The sequence below is a fragment of the Notolepis coatsorum genome (assembly GCF_963971535.1).
Source record: "Notolepis coatsorum genome assembly, chromosome: 1".
In the NCBI taxonomy this organism is placed as follows: Eukaryota; Metazoa; Chordata; class Actinopteri; order Aulopiformes; family Paralepididae; genus Notolepis; species Notolepis coatsorum.
This window is the reverse complement of record NC_140165.1, coordinates 167960890-167980154: the sequence shown is the minus strand read 5'-3', so window position 1 is coordinate 167980154 and position 19265 is coordinate 167960890. Positions and strand designations below refer to the sequence as shown.

General features: G+C 44.0%; 1 protein-coding gene across 1 annotated transcript in view; it reads right to left on the bottom strand.

The window, feature by feature from the left end:
* Positions 1-19265, bottom strand: part of tcf12 (transcription factor 12) — a gene marked incomplete at its 5' end in the record, with an annotated part of 523457 nt that overhangs the window by 349237 nt on the left and 154955 nt on the right.

Sequence of the window (19265 nt, the reverse complement as noted above, 5' to 3'; positions counted from 1 at the left end):
TCACTACAACACTCACTACAACACTCACTACAACACTCACTACTACACTCACTACAACACTCACTACAACACTCACTACAACACTCACTACAACACTCACTACAACACTCACTACAACACTCACTACAACACTCACTACAACACTCACTACTACACTCACTACAACACTCACTACTACACTCACTACTACACTACTATTACACTCACTACTACACTCACTACAACACTCACTACTAAACGCACTACTACACTCACTACAACACTCACTACAACACTCACTATTACACTCACTACTACACTCACTACTACACTCACTACTACACTCACTACTACACTCACTACAACACTCACTACTACACTCACTATTACACTCACTACTAAACTCACTACTACACTCACTACAACACTCACTACTACGCTCACTACAACACTCACTACTACACTCACTAATACTCACTACTACACTCACTACAACACTCACTACTACGCTCACTACAACACTCACTACTACACTCACTAATACTCACTACTACACTGACTACAACACTCACTACTAAACTCACTACAACACTCACTACAACACTCACTACTACACTCACTACTACACTCACTACTCTTTCCACTTTTAATTCCACCAAGGAATTAAAAATAAACATTGTTCATGTTTTTAAGTTGTGGGCATAACCTTTTTTTTAATGATGCATGTTTTCCTAGAATGGCACACACCCACGGCTGGACTGGTAATCTGGCATACCGGGCATTTTTTTTTGGTCAACGACCGGCCAATAAAGCAGGGGCAGCGGCCCATTTGTAAATGTTCTATAATGACACTGGGCTGGCCCTATCACATCTCTTACTAAGCCTATACCACCCCTCCCTCTCTGTCCTCTCTCTCTCTGTTTCTCGCATTCAGATCAGACGCTGCTCAGAGGCTCGCAGGGAGGTAGTGTGTGTGACATGCCATGATGACATGCTGATGATTAATTCAATTAATGTCGATAATAATATGATAACATACTCGTAACGCTATCATAAAGTGAGACTGTCAACTACTGCTGGTGGTCTCTCAGTCAGTCAATGTCAAATAGCGCAGCATTAGTTATTGGCATTGTTTTTGTAGCTTAGCTGCTACTGTAGCATAGTTACCTAATGCAGTCGCAACTCTGACTATTCTAACGTTAACTAGCTAACGTTATTTTGTCAGCATCGCGTTAGCTAAGCCCAGGCTGCTGTGAGTGACCTAGGTCCATATTGTATCATCATATTATTAAAATCATTAGGATAAGGGTTGCCTTGATAAAGATGAATGAAAAGGCAGTAATAATATACAATACCTGTAGCTCAACTGCAACTGCTCAACTTATTTTCAGCCAGGTATGGTGGTAACTATTATGATATATATGGTATGGATTACTTACTGTTATTACTATCTGTGTTAGCTCTCCACCTACACAAATAGTTTTTTTTGCTGCTGTGTCCATTGAGCAATGAGCATGCACCTTCATGTGATAGGCACATTAACTGTAGGTCAAACTCCCCAAACAAACCAGCACACGATTGATTTAATTGCCATATAAATCACATACAAAGATCTAACTATTACTCCTCTCTGAACATGAATATAAAACAAAAAGGGTGATCTATTAACTGTGTAAACCTTATGCAATATTCATCATTGATATTGGATACTTGAAATCTGCATGAACTGAGTAGTTAGTATCAAATTAAATAAGATGGAACAGCTCCATGCATTAATTGAATAAACAACTATTTTATCATTACCAGTATGGTATTGTTTAAATTGTACAGCTTTTTGCACATCTTTGTCAGGGAATTCCAACAATTCTGGACCTGAATGTACCAGTTAATTGTAATCATCTCTCTCTGGATGTCTAGTCAAGCCAGGTTGTGGAGGAGAGAGACAGGGATGAACAGGCTATAGACTACTTTGCCCATCCTGAGCCTGCTATGATGCAGGTGTTTTTACATCACCACCCAAAACAAGATTTAGCCAAGAGTGGTCCACTTGTCCATGGCACTTACTACCCAGCTTTGTAATGGTGTGGGGGAATAGTACAGTAGGTACGCATATTTAAGGGGACTGCAAAGATGGTGTACTGGTGGGTGGTGTCCGACCGATTGTGGTGGGCCGCTCTTGGCCAAAAATTTCAGGGCCGATTTTTTTGTCGAAGTCCAGCCCTGTACACACCTGTGCTGCAGCACGCGTGAAATTATAAACCCACCCTCTAGTTATGCTATATATATTTAGGAGAATACAAAGTAGAGTGAGGAGACTCAGTATAATACTGTGTAGTCTGAGTAGACCTCACTATAATACTGTGTAGTCTGAGTAGACCTCACTATAATACTGTGTAGTCTGAGTAGACCTCACTATAATACTGTGTAGTCTGAGTAGACCTCACTATAATACTGTGTAGTCTGAGTAGACCTCACTATAATACTGTGTAGTCTGAGTAGACCTCACTATAATACTGTGTAGTCTGAGTAGACCTCACTATAATACTGTGTAGTCTGAGTAGACCTCACTATAATACTGTGTAGTCTGAGTAGACCTCACTATAATACTGTGTAGTCTGAGTAGACCTCACTATAATACTGTGTAGTCTGAGTAGACCTCACTATAATACTGTGTAGTCTGAGTAGACCTCACTATAATACTGTGTAGTCTGAGTAGACCTCACTATAATACTGTGTAGTCTGAGTAGACCTCACTATAATACTGTGTAGTCTGAGTAGACCTCACTATAATACTGTGTAGTCTGAGTAGACCTCACTATAATACTGTGTAGTCTGAGTAGACCTCACTATAATACTGTGTAGTCTGAGTAGACCTCACTATAATACTGTGTAGTCTGAGTAGACCTCACTATAATACTGTGTAGTCTGAGTAGACCTCACTATAATACTGTGTAGTCTGAGTAGACCTCACTATAATACTGTGTAGTCTGAGTAGACCTCACTATAATACTGTGTAGTCTGAGTAGACCTCACTATAATACTGTGTAGTCTGAGTAGACCTCACTATAATACTGTGTAGTCTGAGTAGACCTCACTATAATACTGTGTAGTCTGAGTAGACCTCACTATAATACTGTGTAGTCTGAGTAGACCTCTCTATAATACTGTGTAGTCTGAGTAGACCTCACTATAATACTGTTTAGTCTGAGTAGACCTCACTATAATACTGTTTAGTCTGAGTAGACCTCACTATAATACTGTGTAGTCTGAGTAGACCTCACTATAATACTGTGTAGTCTGAGTAGACCTCACTATAATACTGTGTAGTCTGAGTAGACCTCACTATAATACTGTGTAGTCTGAGTAGACCTCACTATAATACTGTGTAGTCTGAGTAGACCTCACTATAATACTGTGTAGTCTGAGTAGACCTCACTATAATACTGTGTAGTCTGAGTAGACCTCACTATAATACTGTGTAGTCTGAGTAGACCTCACTATAATACTGTGTAGTCTGAGTAGACCTCACTATAATACTGTGTAGTCTGAGTAGACCTCACTATAATACTGTGTAGTCTGAGTAGACCTCACTATAATACTGTGTAGTCTGAGTAGACCTCACTATAATACTGTGTAGTCTGAGTAGACCTCACTATAATACTGTTTAGTCTGAGTAGACCTCACTATAATACTGTGTAGTCTGAGTAGACCTCACTATAATACTGTGTAGTCTGAGTAGACCTCACTATAATACTGTTTAGTCTGAGTAGACCTCACTATAATACTGTGTAGTCTGAGTAGACCTCACTATAATACTGTGTAGTCTGAGTAGACCTCACTATAATACTGTGTAGTCTGAGTAGACCTCACTATAATACTGTGTAGTCTGAGTAGACCTCACTATAATACTGTGTAGTCTGAGTAGACCTCACTATAATACTGTGTAGTCTGAGTAGACCTCACTATAATACTGTGTAGTCTGAGTAGACCTCACTATAATACTGTGTAGTCTGAGTAGACCTCACTATAATACTGTGTAGTCTGAGTAGACCTCACTATAATACTGTGTAGTCTGAGTAGACCTCACTATAATACTGTGTAGTCTGAGTAGACCTCACTATAATACTGTGTAGTCTGAGTAGACCTCACTATAATACTGTGTAGTCTGAGTAGACCTCACTATAATACTGTGTAGTCTGAGTAGACCTCACTATAATACTGTGTAGTCTGAGTAGACCTCACTATAATACTGTGTAGTCTGAGTAGACCTCACTATAATACTGTGTAGTCTGAGTAGACCTCACTATAATACTGTGTAGTCTGAGTAGACCTCACTATAATACTGTGTAGTCTGAGTAGACCTCACTATAATACTGTGTAGTCTGAGTAGACCTCACTATAATACTGTGTAGTCTGAGTAGACCTCACTATAATACTGTGTAGTCTGAGTAGACCTCACTATAATACTGTGTAGTCTGAGTAGACCTCACTATAATACTGTGTAGTCTGAGTAGACCTCACTATAATACTGTGTAGTCTGAGTAGACCTCACTATAATACTGTGTAGAATGAGTAGACCTCACTATAATACTGTGTAGTCTGAGTAGACCTCACTATAATACTGTGTAGTCTGAGTAGACCTCACTATAATACTGTGTAGTCTGAGTAGACCTCACTATAATACTGTGTAGTCTGAGTAGACCTCACTATAATACTGTGTAGTCTGAGTAGACCTCACTATAATACTGTGTAGTCTGAGTAGACCTCACTATAATACTGTGTAGTCTGAGTAGACCTCACTATAGTACTGTGTAGTCTGAGTAGACCTCACTATAATACTGTGTAGTCTGAGTAGACCTCACTATAATACTGTGTAGTCTGAGTAGACCTCACTATAATACTGTGTAGTCTGAGTAGACCTCACTATAATACTGTGTAGTCTGAGTAGACCTCACTATAATACTGTGTAGTCTGAGTAGACCTCACTATAATACTGTGTAGTCTGAGTAGACCTCATTGCTCATATCCCCACCTACCCTCAGTCACAATTACAGCCGTCCTGATTACCATGTGTTGTTGGATTTCATTAGTAATTATCAGAAAATAATCAAAGCTCCATTCATCCCGTACATAAGGTTGCAGTGTGGCAGGTAGATGAGCGCTTTGTGGTAAATAGGTTTTCTGGTATTGTCTGAAAATAACCTATTTTCTACACTGATGCGTGGTGTAAAGAAAAACAGAAAACCCCAAAGCATTCAAATCTTGATTTCGGCATCAATCACCATAGTAAATCTTGCAGTGTCAAATGGGAACAAATACACTCGGGAATAGTGTTAATTTGACACTGCAAGATTTACTGTGTACCAGTCCTCCTCTCTACCTCCTCTCCTCTCTACCAGTCCTCCTCTCTACCTCCTCTCCTCTCTACCAGTCCTCCTCTCTACCTCCTCTCCTCTCTACCAGTCCTCCTCTCTACCTCCTCTCCTCTCTACCAGTCCTCCTCTCTACCTCCTCTCCTCTCTACCAGTCCTCCTCTCTACACAGTCAATCTTGCAGTGTCAAATTAACACTATTCCCGAGTGTATTTGTTCCCATTTGACACTGCAAGATTTACTATATGGCAACGAGTGAATCTTGGAAGCGTTTGGGTCAGCTCTAGTTTTAATACATGTCGCCATCTCGTCCTTAGTACTATAGACATCGATGGCAAAAATTTGACCTGCGCTGTCAATCTTTGGCCAATTTTTTTTATAAATCAATAGTGCAGATCTGGAGGGACTGAACAGGATTGACTTATAGCTATTCACTATGGTTATGAACACACACACACACACACACACATGCCTGTACATTGCCTGTGGGTGTAACAAAATACCATAATATAAAACTATAAAAAAAGAGTACAATATAAAACAATAAATCAATATGAACAAAAACAACAGCAGAAATAGAAGGAAAAAAACGATATCAAAGTCACAATCTATAGCTAATGAAATAGCTACTAGTTATAATAATAAAATCCAATAGTGATAAGCAGTGATAGTGATAGAATGTGTGGGAATGTGTGGGAATGAGACATTGTCTGATGTTTTTGAGACAGTAGCCTACTGATGTGTGTGTATTAGGGGTGTAACGGTACGCAGAAGCCACGGTTCGGTACGTACCTCGGTATTGGGGTCACGGTTCAGTACGAGTTCGGTACAACAGGATTTTTTTTTTATAATTATTATTATATATTTATAATAATAATTATTATTATTATTATTATTATTAAATATAATAATATTCTATAGGCTTGCCGTGGTAGTCAGTGATACTGCTGTCATTCTGTGTTCAGGCATCCACTGAGTAAATTAATTGCCTACTGCCCCCTTAACAACTTATGCAACAACTGGCGCTCGCCACGAATGCGGAGACGCTGGGCTCGCCTGTTCGAGCCCAGCGCTCCACATTGCTTTCAGTTTAGCTGGTCGTTCATACTAATACACATTGGCCGTATTAGGGGGTGGGAAACTGATGGGTGGGGATCGGGCGTTGTGGACAGCGACTCCTACAGGTCGGTTGGTGCGCCTGCGCAGTAGAATCAGGAAGTGTCGGGGGCAGCATGAGCCTCCCACGCGTTACTCCTCGCCACTGAGAGATCGAGCTGCGCAGGTGAAAAGATGCGACTGCTGTTACCTCAAGTACCGGAGGGGACTTGTGCTATGTATGACTTAGTCCACATTGCAGCCGGCTTGTGGGAGGCAAGAAACAGCGTTCGTGACAGGGGAGGGTTGAATTGGATGATACGAAATTAGGATGGGAGAAAATATAGAAAATGGGAGAAAAAGTGGATAAAAAAAAAAAAAAACGTATGCAACAACTTAGTTTCAGTTTCACTTGTAGAGAGGATTTAACTTAACGTGAAGCCGAGACTGATGAAGACTAGAGAACAGATGACATGTTACACAACAATGGCAGAGGATTTATCAATATTTTGGATTTAAACACAGTAACAGCAACTGGAGAGGAGCTCAGATGATCAGTCCAGAAAAGTATGTAGTGCTTTTTTTTTTTTCTCCGATCAGCTGTGCCTGTGAGAGAAAGTCCGCGGGAGAAAGAAGCGTGTGTGTTTGCGTGTGTGTGTGTGTGTCTTTCCATTGGTTAACATTATTGGGCGAACAAGAAAACAAACAAAAACTGTAAAATTGTAATGACCCTGCTGTGTTACAATAAACATATAATTCATTCATGGTTTTGTTTTAGGGACACCTAGGCTGTACTAGACTAGTAAACGGGAGAGGAGGAGCGGAGAAACGGCCCAGTGCAGTGTCAGTGCACGTTGTTAATTTGTTCTGTCCGCTTGTCATCGATCGTGCCTTTCTTTACAAGCTTCAACGTTTTATTCATCATCTACATTTGGCAATACAAGCTTAATATTCAACGTTCAATGTAAGCCAGTGTAAAGTAAAGATATTGAGCATAGATTTGTAAAATGTGCAACCCTATAGTTTTACCTAGTGGTATGAGACGTATTCTTCGTATGGCTGCGCGTACCGCACTGTGACGCCTGTACCGTAAATTCGCGGGACGAATACACGTACCGTTACACCCCTAGTGTGTATATTTATGTACTTAATTAGTGTGTCTATTTGTCTTATGTGTATTTGTTATACAAGTCAGATGTATTGTCTGCAGGGACTGTTCAAGGGGTCTCACCTGTATACTACAGTCTGCAGGGACTGTTCAAGGGGTCTCACCTGTATACTACAGTCTGCAGGGACTGTTCAAGGGGTCTCACCTGTATACTACAGTCTGCAGGGACTGTTCAAGGGGTCTCACCTGTATACTACAGTCTGCAGGGACTGTTCAAGGGGTCTCACCTGTATACTACATTGGGACTGTTCAAGGGGTCTCACCTGTATACTACATTGGGACTGTTCAAGGGGTCTCACCTGTATACTACATTGGGACTGTTCAAGGGGTCTCACCTGTATACTACATTGGGACTGTTCAAGGGGTCTCACCTGTATACTACATTGGGACTGTTCAAGGGGTCTCACCTGTATACTACATTGCTACATAAGAGGTCACTTCCGCTCGGTCCATTCAAGCCACGATGAAGGATGTGAGCTGAAACGTGTCGCTTGGTCCTTTGCTGCTCACGCAATATTATACTAAACTATATGGATGTTCTGTGATGCTCATAATTCCTTCTATTGTTAAAGAACTTGTCTAGAACTTTCACCGTCAAATCAAGTCAAATGTATTTTTTTTTATTAAACATAACATAAAATTAGACACACAAGCATTAACATAAACATCCAATGTAAATCACCATTTGAATCAATATAAATGTAGTTTACGAGATATATACCTAATACTTGCTATCTAATACAATACATACATATGCTCTTGCTCGCTCTCCCCCCCCCGGACCCCCACTTGGATAATCCATCCATTTTCATTAGTTTCTAACCAGGCACTACAATTCATATGCTAGCCTTTATTCTCTCCACCACTTCTAACCAGATTGCAATGTTGGTTTCACTGACACCTAAAATTCTTGCTGTAGATATCTCTAGATAAATCACATCGAGATAGGTAAGAACCCATACCTTCCGGCACATTTTATCCGGTTGAATCCATCGTGATGCTATCAGCTTTTTAGCAGCTGTGAGACCGGATAAAACTAGTCTCTTTAGCTGTATAGGGGCTGCAAACTGAAAAACGTCATTCAACAGCAATACAGAGGGATGTACAGGTATGTTCAGAAATAAGAATTCTGATAATTGCTGGGTCACTTCTTCCCAGAATATTTTAACCGGTGGGCAATCCCAATACATGTGCATAAATGTACCCTCATCCCCATTTGTACATAAGGAACATAGAGAATCTTGTTTAAGTCCCATTCTGTTCAATCTTATAGGAGTCAGGTATGTCCTATGAATATAATTAAGATTAATTTGTTGATGGTCCGGGTTGCGTGACGCAATTCGAACGTTTGCCCAGACTTCTTGCCAATCAAAATCTATTTCCAAGTCTGGTATATCCCTCCTCCAGACTGAGTCTAGGGGAAGGATTCCATACGAAGACGTTAGTAAGTGATGATAAAAATCAGATACGAAGCCTCTCGATGTCTCTCTTTCATAGAAGAATTTGTGATATCTGTGGTGCTCAATTGGTATCCTTAATGGGACTCCATGAGCCTTCAAACAATCCAATAACTGTGCGTAAAAATTATATGTGGAACTGGTGAGGTTAAATTTGTTATGTATATCTTGATAGCTACAAAAACCCTGTTTGTTGAAAACATCTCCCAATGTGTGTATGCCCTGCTTTTCCCATTTGGGGTATCTGATAGGTTGTTTTCCAATAAGGAGTGCATTGTTATTGAATAGGGGAGTATGGCTATGCATTTGTTTCTCTGTGCGGTGCCCTTAATTGCGATTGGTTCTATGGATTGGGATTGTCTTATATATTGTGCTAAAGGCTCTAATGATAAAGCGAATAGTCCGGGACTAAGAGGGCAACCCTGTCTGGAAGAGCTCGATACCGGAAAGATTTCGGAGGTGATTATACCTGTTGTAATCATGGCCGATGGGTCTTTGTATAATACTTTTATCATATCAATGAATCCTTTTCCTAACCCCATCCTTTCTAGTACTGCCCATAAATAAGACCATTCCAACCTATCAAAGGCTTTCATCGCATCCAGGGACAGCATCACTATAGGTGGGGTGTCATCCTTGCTGGCATCTAGCACATGTAATAACCGTCTTATATTATCCGTGATCAAGCGGCCTCTTATGAAGCCAGTCTGATCAGGATGAACTAAAGACGTCATATGCTTTTGAAGTCTGATGGCTAATACCTTGGAATACAGCTTGATATCGGTTCCGAGGAGGCTCAAGGGTCTATAACTACCGCAATCGGTGGGGTCTTTGTCTTTTTTAAGGAGGACTGTTATGAGTGCAATATTGTCGATCTTATGGAAATTCCCCTCCTTGATTGAGTATAAAATCATATTAAGTAATAGGGGTCCAATTACATCCCAGCATGAGAGGTACATTTCTGGTGGGATACCGTCCCTTCCAGGAGCCTTACCACTTTGCATTTCAGATATAGCCTCCCTAAGTTCATCTAGTGTGATGGGTGTTTCTAACTGTTTAGCGTCATCCTCTGATAGTTTATCTACATAACCTATCGTTATATTTCGTATAGCATCGCGTCCCGCTCTGAGCCTTACGAGATAATGGGGAAGAGCGGGGCGCGAGACCCGACAGATGTACCCCCTGAGGACCCGTAAGCCCACATCAAGGGGTGCGGGGAGCCCTGTCACCCCATCCTTCCTAACGAAGGGGGGGCGCAGTCAACTCCACCTGAATGCGAACAAGAGGGAGCCAGAACCCCTTGAACACACCGTACAGGCGGAACCACGTGTGACTCAACACACTGCGGCCCATACCCATACACTCCTGCTACCCGACCAAAGGACGGGAAGCAGGAAAGGCCACAGACCCCAGAACCGCCTGGGAGACAGAACCCCCGGTCATGTCCATGAGGTAAAACCTTACAAAGGGGCCCGGTGAGGACCATGAAGCTGCAGCACAGATGGCCTCCACCGAGGCCCCACCCAGGAGAGCGGCAGAGGCAGCCACCCCACGAGTGGAGTGCGCCCTGACGCCCCCAGGGGGATCCTGCCCAGCCAGCGTGTAGCAGAGGGTAACACCCTCGCACAACCAATGGGACAGGCGCTGCTCCGACAGTGCCTTACCAGCACGAGCCCCACCGTAACAGACAAAAAGCTGGTCGGTAACCCTGAAATCCTGAGTACGGCTGAGGTAAATCCCCAAGCACGGACTGGACATGACAGGTGAAGGCCCGCATCTAACTCACCAGTGTGAGGAGGAGGACGAAACGCCTGAACCACAATATCCCGGGAGCGGAAGGAACTCCGGATATTCTTAGGCACGAAAGCAGGATTAGGTCGCAGAGTGACACCGCAATCGGTCCGAAAAGACAGGCACTCTGGACGTACCGAGAGAGCACAGAGCTCACCTACGCGTTTAGCGGAAGTGACAGCCAGAAGGAACGCGGTCCTGAAGGACAGCTGTCCCAACGGCGCCCGCTCGAGCGGCTCAAACGGGGCCAAGGACAACCGACCGAGGACCAATTGAAGATCCCAAGTCGGAGCCAAGGAGCGTTGCACCGGCTTAACGCGTCGAGCGCCAAGCAGGAAACGCTTCACAAGAGGGTGGCTGAACAAGACATCCCCTCAAACCCCTCATGATAGGAGGATATAGCTGCTGCATATACCCTCACCGTCGAAGCCGACAGTCTATCAAGGAGAGACTGGAGGTAACTAAGGACAGCAACCAGGGGGCAGGAGACTGAGTCCTGGCCCCCCGCCTTACACCACACTTGGAACATACGTCATCTGCCCGCGTAAGCGCGACAGTGGAGGGAGCATGCGCATTCCAGATGGTAACACCATCAGGATCAAGGACCCGCGCCCCTCAACGTACCCGTCCCAACAACTGACCTAACAGCTGCCCCCTACTGCGTTGGCCCGACGCGTCACCAGCGAGGGAGGCGTCGGTGAAAACACGACGTGAGACAGCGCCGCAACCGTCCCAGACAACACGCTCTGAGATGGATGCCCATAGCCCTCCAACCGTTGACTGGGAAGAGGAATACTCTACATCCAGTCTACAGCAACCCCAGGCTGGTAGAGACCTGCCTGGTACGAGACCTGACGATCCACCTTGACCGCGAAGGACCAGAACGTCATCAGGGCAGAACACTCCGTAACCCCGGATGACGCAGAGGCCCCAGTGCGGCCTCCACGCACTTGGTGAAGATGCGGGGAGCCAGAGAAAACCGAACGGCAGCCTCTGGTACTCATACGCTAACCCTGCAAAGGAAGCGTAGGTAAGCCCTAGGATGGAAGATCGGGGATGCGCATACGCATCCTACAGGTCTATGGAGGAGAACCAGACCCCCACCTGACAGTGTTCAACAGGTAGGAGACGATCCAAAAAATGCTGAACCTTCCCATGGGACAGGTCCAGCCTGGGTCTTACACCCCTCCCTCCCGACTTCTCGGGCAGAGAACACCGGGAGGAGAACGCCACGACGATGGCTTGCTTCGTCCACAGAGATTGGATCTCGTCGACCAGAGCTGTCCCTGCTGGAGACCCCGACAACAGGGTCTGTACCAAACCTGAAAACGGGTGGGGTTGTGTAAACACAAGTCCCCGCCTCACCATTCTCTCCATCTACCTCGACATATGGTACTGCCGTAGTCATATGTGACGACACTCCCAACGCACCCGCCGTCACGTGGCGCAGGTCCGCCAGGAACTGTAGATAGTTGGCCCGGTCCCCCCCGCTGTGCGAAGACAACCCTGGAATCGTGCGAGGAGCGCGTTCCGTGTCGGAACACCTGACCCTGACACCACCCACGAGGCAATCGCACCCAAGGGGGAACCCCGACAGAAAAGGGCCTGTCTGATACGGGGGGCTTCCGATCAAAAAAGCCCCCCCACTGAACACCCCTCCAGAACATGCTGAAGGAGTTGTTCCGCAGCCGGACATGCAAGGTGTAAGGCCCCCATGGGTTCCTACACACCGTAGCCCTGCAGTGATATCACTACCACCCCAAACCATGTGAGCTGCGACCACTTGCCAATATTCCAGGAGTGGGAGCACCAACATGATACCTGGCCTGGCGAAGGCGAGGCCGGGGAAGCCCGCACTGTGTGCCTCAAAAGGTTTCGAGCCCCCCTGCTGACAACACTTAAGTTGACAGACGTAACACCAGGCTCAACCAACACAGTTCAAGGTGTGGGAGCCGCTTGACAGCACAACATTCTCACGGACAGACCCAGGCTCAGCCATCAACTGGGTGTCAGCCCCTGTCTCCATGAGAAGCGAAGAATGGGGCCGCATACGCTTCAAGAAGGTCCGCGGCCCGCAGCCAAAGGAACACACCCAGAGCCCCGCTTCTGAGGGTAACAGAAAGCGGACTGAGCGGGGAGCGGGCTGCTCGCGGCAAAATGACGACGGAGTGGTTTACCAACACCGAAATCACCCAAAATGGCCGATCCCTCGGCCGCCAAGACTGTCGGCCTCGCGATACCCTGTCGATTCTCCAACCAGGGCACCACTGGCGGGGGAAACATGGCCGCCTGTCGAGGGCCCCGTCATCGCCGCTGACGAGGCCGTGCTCTCTCTTCTTCTGGCTGCGCGGTGTGAGGCGGTGCAGGGCCTAGGACAATACCGCCCGCGCTCCAGCAGAAGACCAAAATCCCCTGCGGAGAGGGGAACCCTGAGCGGTTATAGCTTGCGGCTGGGTCAAAGCTAATAACGTCAACATCCTCGACGGAGTGGTTTACCAACACCGTGCGCGATGTGTCGACGTCGGCCGGCCCTCAAGGCCCCTCCACCAGACACCATTTCTGTAATAGAAAAAACACCAATTCGAACACAGTTCTAATCGTTGCCAATTCCATACCGTGGCGGTACAAGCCTTAACAGCCCACCAGCCACTCGCCAGGCCGACCCATGGTGTCGGCCGGGCGGGGCATTGTTTCAATATATCAAAAACAAAGGACTGACGTTAACATGGAGCACCAGTGGTGATTGCAAACAGCACCCTCCACTGTGGTGTGGACCATGAAAAGGTTAAATGAATAAAAGAGCTAAACCACAAAACTGTAGAATGAGCAAACCCATACACACAAAGTTTAAGGGGAGACGGACCAGACCCGTCTTCATTCAAAATATTCACAACAGAACACCAGCCCTAGTTTAGCCCATTTACCAAAAAAGGTAAACAAAGCCCCCCCCGCACTACTCCCCCAGTATACCGATTGACCGTCAGTATGAATGGTTTGAGAGGAGAGAAAGCTTGTAGCAAGACAGACCTTCTCATAGCAGAGTGACAAAATGAAACAATAGCCCCCTACACAGGGCCGCCCCAGGAGATGGGGGGCCTCGCGTCTAAAAACGCACAGGGCCTCACATTTCTCCCAAGCGGCCCTGCCCTTACACTACTGCAGCCTAACGCCAGGCAATGTGGAACCCACGACAACAATTGCCTGTGCACAGACACGCAACATGTTTACCATGTCGGCTGGACCCATAGCCCCACTACCCGACGCCAACCCAGATGGGAACACCGTTCAACAAACCCCGCCGGAACACAAGGTAATACCTGGCTAGAACCTAGCCACGACCTACTCAAAATAGAACTCAAAACCCCACAACAGCTACCGACTGACCTTCATTGATGAACCGGGCAAGAGGCGGGAGAGTGACAACATCTCACGGCGGAGACATTAAAACAGCATAGCAATCAGCAGTAGTGATAGCATGCGGCAGTAGCGATAGCATGTTAGCATAGCTTTAGATGTTTTAGCAGCACGCCCAAGACAGCTTGGAAACCGTTCCCTGCAGAGAACGTTCACCAAACCATCTTGCCCCTGGCGCCAACACACAACAAGGTTGTGTTAACAACACAAACCAGCATTACTAACACTAATACCCATGCCTGAAGACACAGGGCCTACCTGAGTACAAGCTGGCCCGACAGCCAGCCTTGTACAGCTGAACCTCGATGTGCAGTCATCAAACGAGGAACATCACAGGCCCGTCGTGTCGCCGAAAACATGCGTCGAAGATGCCAGGGGCCAGCAACCTCCGGTAAGCTTCCAACATTATTAATCTTCCTTAATCTTTTCATTCCGCTAGCTCGTATGGTGCAAGCATCCAGTACGCTGGGACGAAAATAGAGGAAGGGTGTTTCATGACCAGAGTCATGGTTATATGGGTGGTACCACCATAAGGGGCGGGGCCCCATACAGGTGGGGTGCATGTGTTTTTGTTCGTGGGAGATACATTAGGTATCACAGGAGATATAGAGTATCTCGTAAGGCTCAGAGCGGGACGCGATGCTATACGAAATATAACTGCACATTTTGCGTTGGCTCGTATCTGCATAGCTAGTATGTGACTTGGTTTAGAACCATGAAAGTAATACTGTTGTCTTGTGCTATGTATTTGAACTTCAGATTGTTGTTTTAAAATGGCATTAATCTCTCCTTTTTTTTTTTTTTTTTAACTTAAATTTGTATTAAACATTTATAGACAAACAACACAACATATACAATAACTTCAACAACACTATTAAACAGACATAAATAATAAAGAAAAAATGTAATACCCAAAAGACTAAAAATTAAAAATACTGACTTAAGCAAATAAAAAACATAAAACAATTGTCATATCTTAAACAAAAATTAAATCAGAAAACATTAAGTGTGTGACATGGGTTCAGAGACCCTCTTTGAACCTCTTTCCTCCTTTACCCTTCGCCCTCTTGTGGTGTATTTGGTCCCTCCTCTGTGATGTCGTTCTCGTTCCTTTTATAATCCTCCCACTTTCCCCATCTTTCTCCAAATTTCTCTTCCTGTAACCTCAGCATGTGTGTTATCCTCTCCATATCCTGTACCTCTTCCACTATTCCTACCCATTGTGCTATTGTCGGTGGGTCTTCTTTGTACCACAGTCTTGTTATTGCTTTTCTGGCCGCTATCAACATTATCTTTATTAAATATTTGTCCCCCCCTTGTATTCCCTCGTGTGTCAGGTCTCCTAAGTAAAGCACCAGTCCTGTTTGTGGTAACCCGTATCCTAATATTCTGATCATTGCCTCCCCTATCTCCTCCCAATACCCCTTCAGCTTCTGACATCAGCTTCTGACATCCTCCAGCATGCTCTTTGTGTTGGTGCATATTTTCCCTTCAGCTCTGGGGTTATAAAGAATCTGATTATGTTTTTCCATCCAAATTCTTTCCATATCCTCGATCCTGTTGTTGAATGTTGCACCTCGCATATGTTCCCCCATTCCTTCCCTGTTATTTCTATCTCTAGCTCTCTCTCCCATTTCTCCCTTATGTAATCGGTCGTGTGTCCCTTGCTGTTCATTATAGCCCGGTATATTGCTGATATTACTCTTCCTTGCCCCCCTTCGTATGCCCATACTATCATCTTTATTATTCCATTCTGTTCTTCGTCTTTGGCCCCCCTTATTTCTTTGTTGTAGTAGTCTCTAACCTGTAGATATCTGAAGTGGTGCCTGTTTTCTAGTCCAAATTTCTCCTTTAATTTTTGTAGTGTCTGCATTTCCCCCTTCTCTATCATTTTGCATATCGCTGTTGCCCCCCCCCCCTCTCCCACCTTCTGAATCCATGGTCTAACCTCCCTGGTTTGAATCTCTTGTCATGTGCTACCCATCTCAGAACCCCTGACTGCTTCTCCAATTTGTGTGTTTTACTACTCTGTTCCATATGGTATTAATCTCTTTTTTTAACACATTAATTTGAGATTCCAATCGAACCGAGTAGTTGTATTGTAAAGAGGAAAATAACGTATAGTAAAGCGTTTCCAGCTCTGCCAGTTTTGAACAACGATTCTTGCGTATTTTGGAGGAAAATACCCCGGTGAAATCCTTGATAAATCCCTTTACCGACATCCATAATATTCTGGGGTCCTGTACCGATTGCGCATTCTCCAGCAGGAATTCAACAAGAGCTTCTTTGAATTGTGTATTGAATTCCTTGTTTTTCAGCAGTATCGAGTTAAATCTCCATCTTGGGGCTCGGGATGACAGTATACCTAATGATCCTTTTAGGAGTAAATAACAGTGATCTGATAGTGCATTGGGTACCATTTCCACGTCATAGTTATCAAATAGTCTAGGGGATGCAAAGACATAATCTATTCTGGAGAATGTATTGTGTCTTGCAGATCGACAAGAGTACTTTCGGGCCGTTGGGTTGAGTGATCGCCATAGATCATTTACACCTGTATTCTTAGACCAATCCTTTAGTGCATTAGATGAATTTTTCTGATCATTGGAAATGGTGGGATAAGATTTATCCATCCCGGGATCCCAAATGGCATTAAAATCCGCGCCAATTATAAATGAGTATTCAAGAAAGTTTAACATTGTTCTGGTAAGTGTAGCGTAGAAGTTAGCCTCGTAAAGATTTGGGGCATATGCCGCTACCAACGCTATTTTCCTGTTACTGTATACAATTTTAGCTATGGTTATCCGACCATCTGTATCAGACCATACGTCCTGCAGTTCAATATTCAACTTCCGTTTCGTGACTATAGCAACTCCACGGGATCTCGTTCCAAAGGAAGAGTGGCTAATGTTATGATATATGTTGTCCCCTAGCATTACTTTGTCTTCCACTAAAAGGTGCGTTTCGCTTAGAAGAGCCACATCAACCTGTTTGTTTTTCATCAGTGTGAGCACGCTTTTGCGTTTATGTTGTTTATTTATTCCCCCAGTATTCCAAATCATTATATTCAAACTAGCCATAATCTATACAGGTTGTTGTGTACTTGTTAGTAATGCGTCTGGAGTACGAATTCACAATGGATATATATCCAATTATTGAGGTCCCGTTGAGAGCCGAGCTTAAAAACACACATATATACAAATAATCCCCTAAACCCCCCTCCCTCAAAGAGCCGTACAAGGTACCTGTGTTCCTTTGACACCCCCTTCGCGTACAACTCCACCCTCCCTTACACCACCGGTTAGCCCAGAATGAGCCATTTATCCTTAACTTTCCTATGCAATTTGCCATAGGATCTAAAACTTTAATTCTAATTTAATAGAATGTCACCCGTGGCCCGTACGTCATCCCATTTCTGCTTTGCACTATATAGTATTGTATATTAGTACATTGCATAGTATATTGTATATTGTATGGTAACTCAGTTACTTCTATTCTGCATCGAACATTGTACATACTGTATGTCTATACTGAACACTGTGACTTCTATTTTTACTTCTATTTTACATGCTATACTATTTTATTTTATTTCATACTTATCTTGTCTAGCACAGTCTCTGGAGCGTAACAGTAAGAAGCATTTTGTATAAAAGTATTCTGTACTTCTGTATGACAACTATTAAAGAAACTTGAACTTGAAACTTGAAACTTGAAACTAGCCACTCTCCCGTTAATGTAATAAAATAAAATGGAAAATATGCCTCAATTAGTATACTCATTTGAACCTTCTACTAACATGTATAGGTTGGAACATTTCAGAAAACAGAGAAAAAGAAAGAAAGATGTTTAGAACTAAATTATAGAAATCCCCCAAAATTAGGGAACAATTGCTTAAATTTTTAAATAACTTTGCCAAGCTTACACATCTAGATGAAAAGGAGGTTTTTAAATCCTTGTATGCAGTTCGTCCCCCGACAAGGGTGGGCATTAATCCGTTATGAAGGTTATATTGATCTTCCATATTTGGTTCATGTGCAGGTAGGGATGGGTATCGTTAGGATTTTATCGATACTACTACTCTTATCGATACTGCTTAACGGTTCGGTACTTTATCGATACTCTTATCGGTTCTTTTTGGTTCTTTTTTTGCAAGAAAAAAAGACAATTAATTAAGAACAGAATCAACATTGCTTTATTATTTATAAATACAACTTTATAAATAAGTATTATAAATAAATATAATTTCTTCAGCAACAGCAATGTTCTTTTATATAACTTTATAAATAAATATAATAAATTAATATAATTTCTTCAGCAACAGCAGCAACAATGTTTTAAATGTGTCTGACTCTGAATTATAGACTTTTTATAATAAACAACAAATGCAAAAGGCTAACAGAACTGTGACACTCGTTCACCCTATCCTCTGTCATCCTTCCTCTAGCAGCTGCTAGGGAGAAAGGACTTTGGGTGGTGGAGGGAGGTAGAGGAGGAGGATGTGTGGTGGCCCTGGGCTCACTGGCCTGGGACATAGTGGCTGACGCCTCAGCTTGACGATCTATAAAAAGTTTAGATTGTAGTATTTGTAGCTAAACAATTGTTTTGTTTATTAGCCTATTTGTAATAATTCGTTATTAGCCTAGGCAACTCCGTATCTTGGCTTACGGTTACGGCTGCAGTGGATGCAGATGGAACACTGCGCGCAAGGCAGTCGAATACGCGCATTTCTGCACACTAATATCATGTTTTGCCAACAGATGTTTTGATAAATTGATTTGCTCGTATTGCCACCCTTACTGGCAAATGTTTTGTTGCACTTGTGGCAACGTGCATTGTCGGCATTGACCCTTGTAAAGTATATCCATACTTTAGAACGCTTCGCTCTATCCGCCATGATCACGACTCAGTGCATGCAGAGCTGCTGTCTGTGTGCAGAGCGCTATAGCACGGGGCGTCGGGGACACTTTCATTAAGGAGTACCCGTATGTA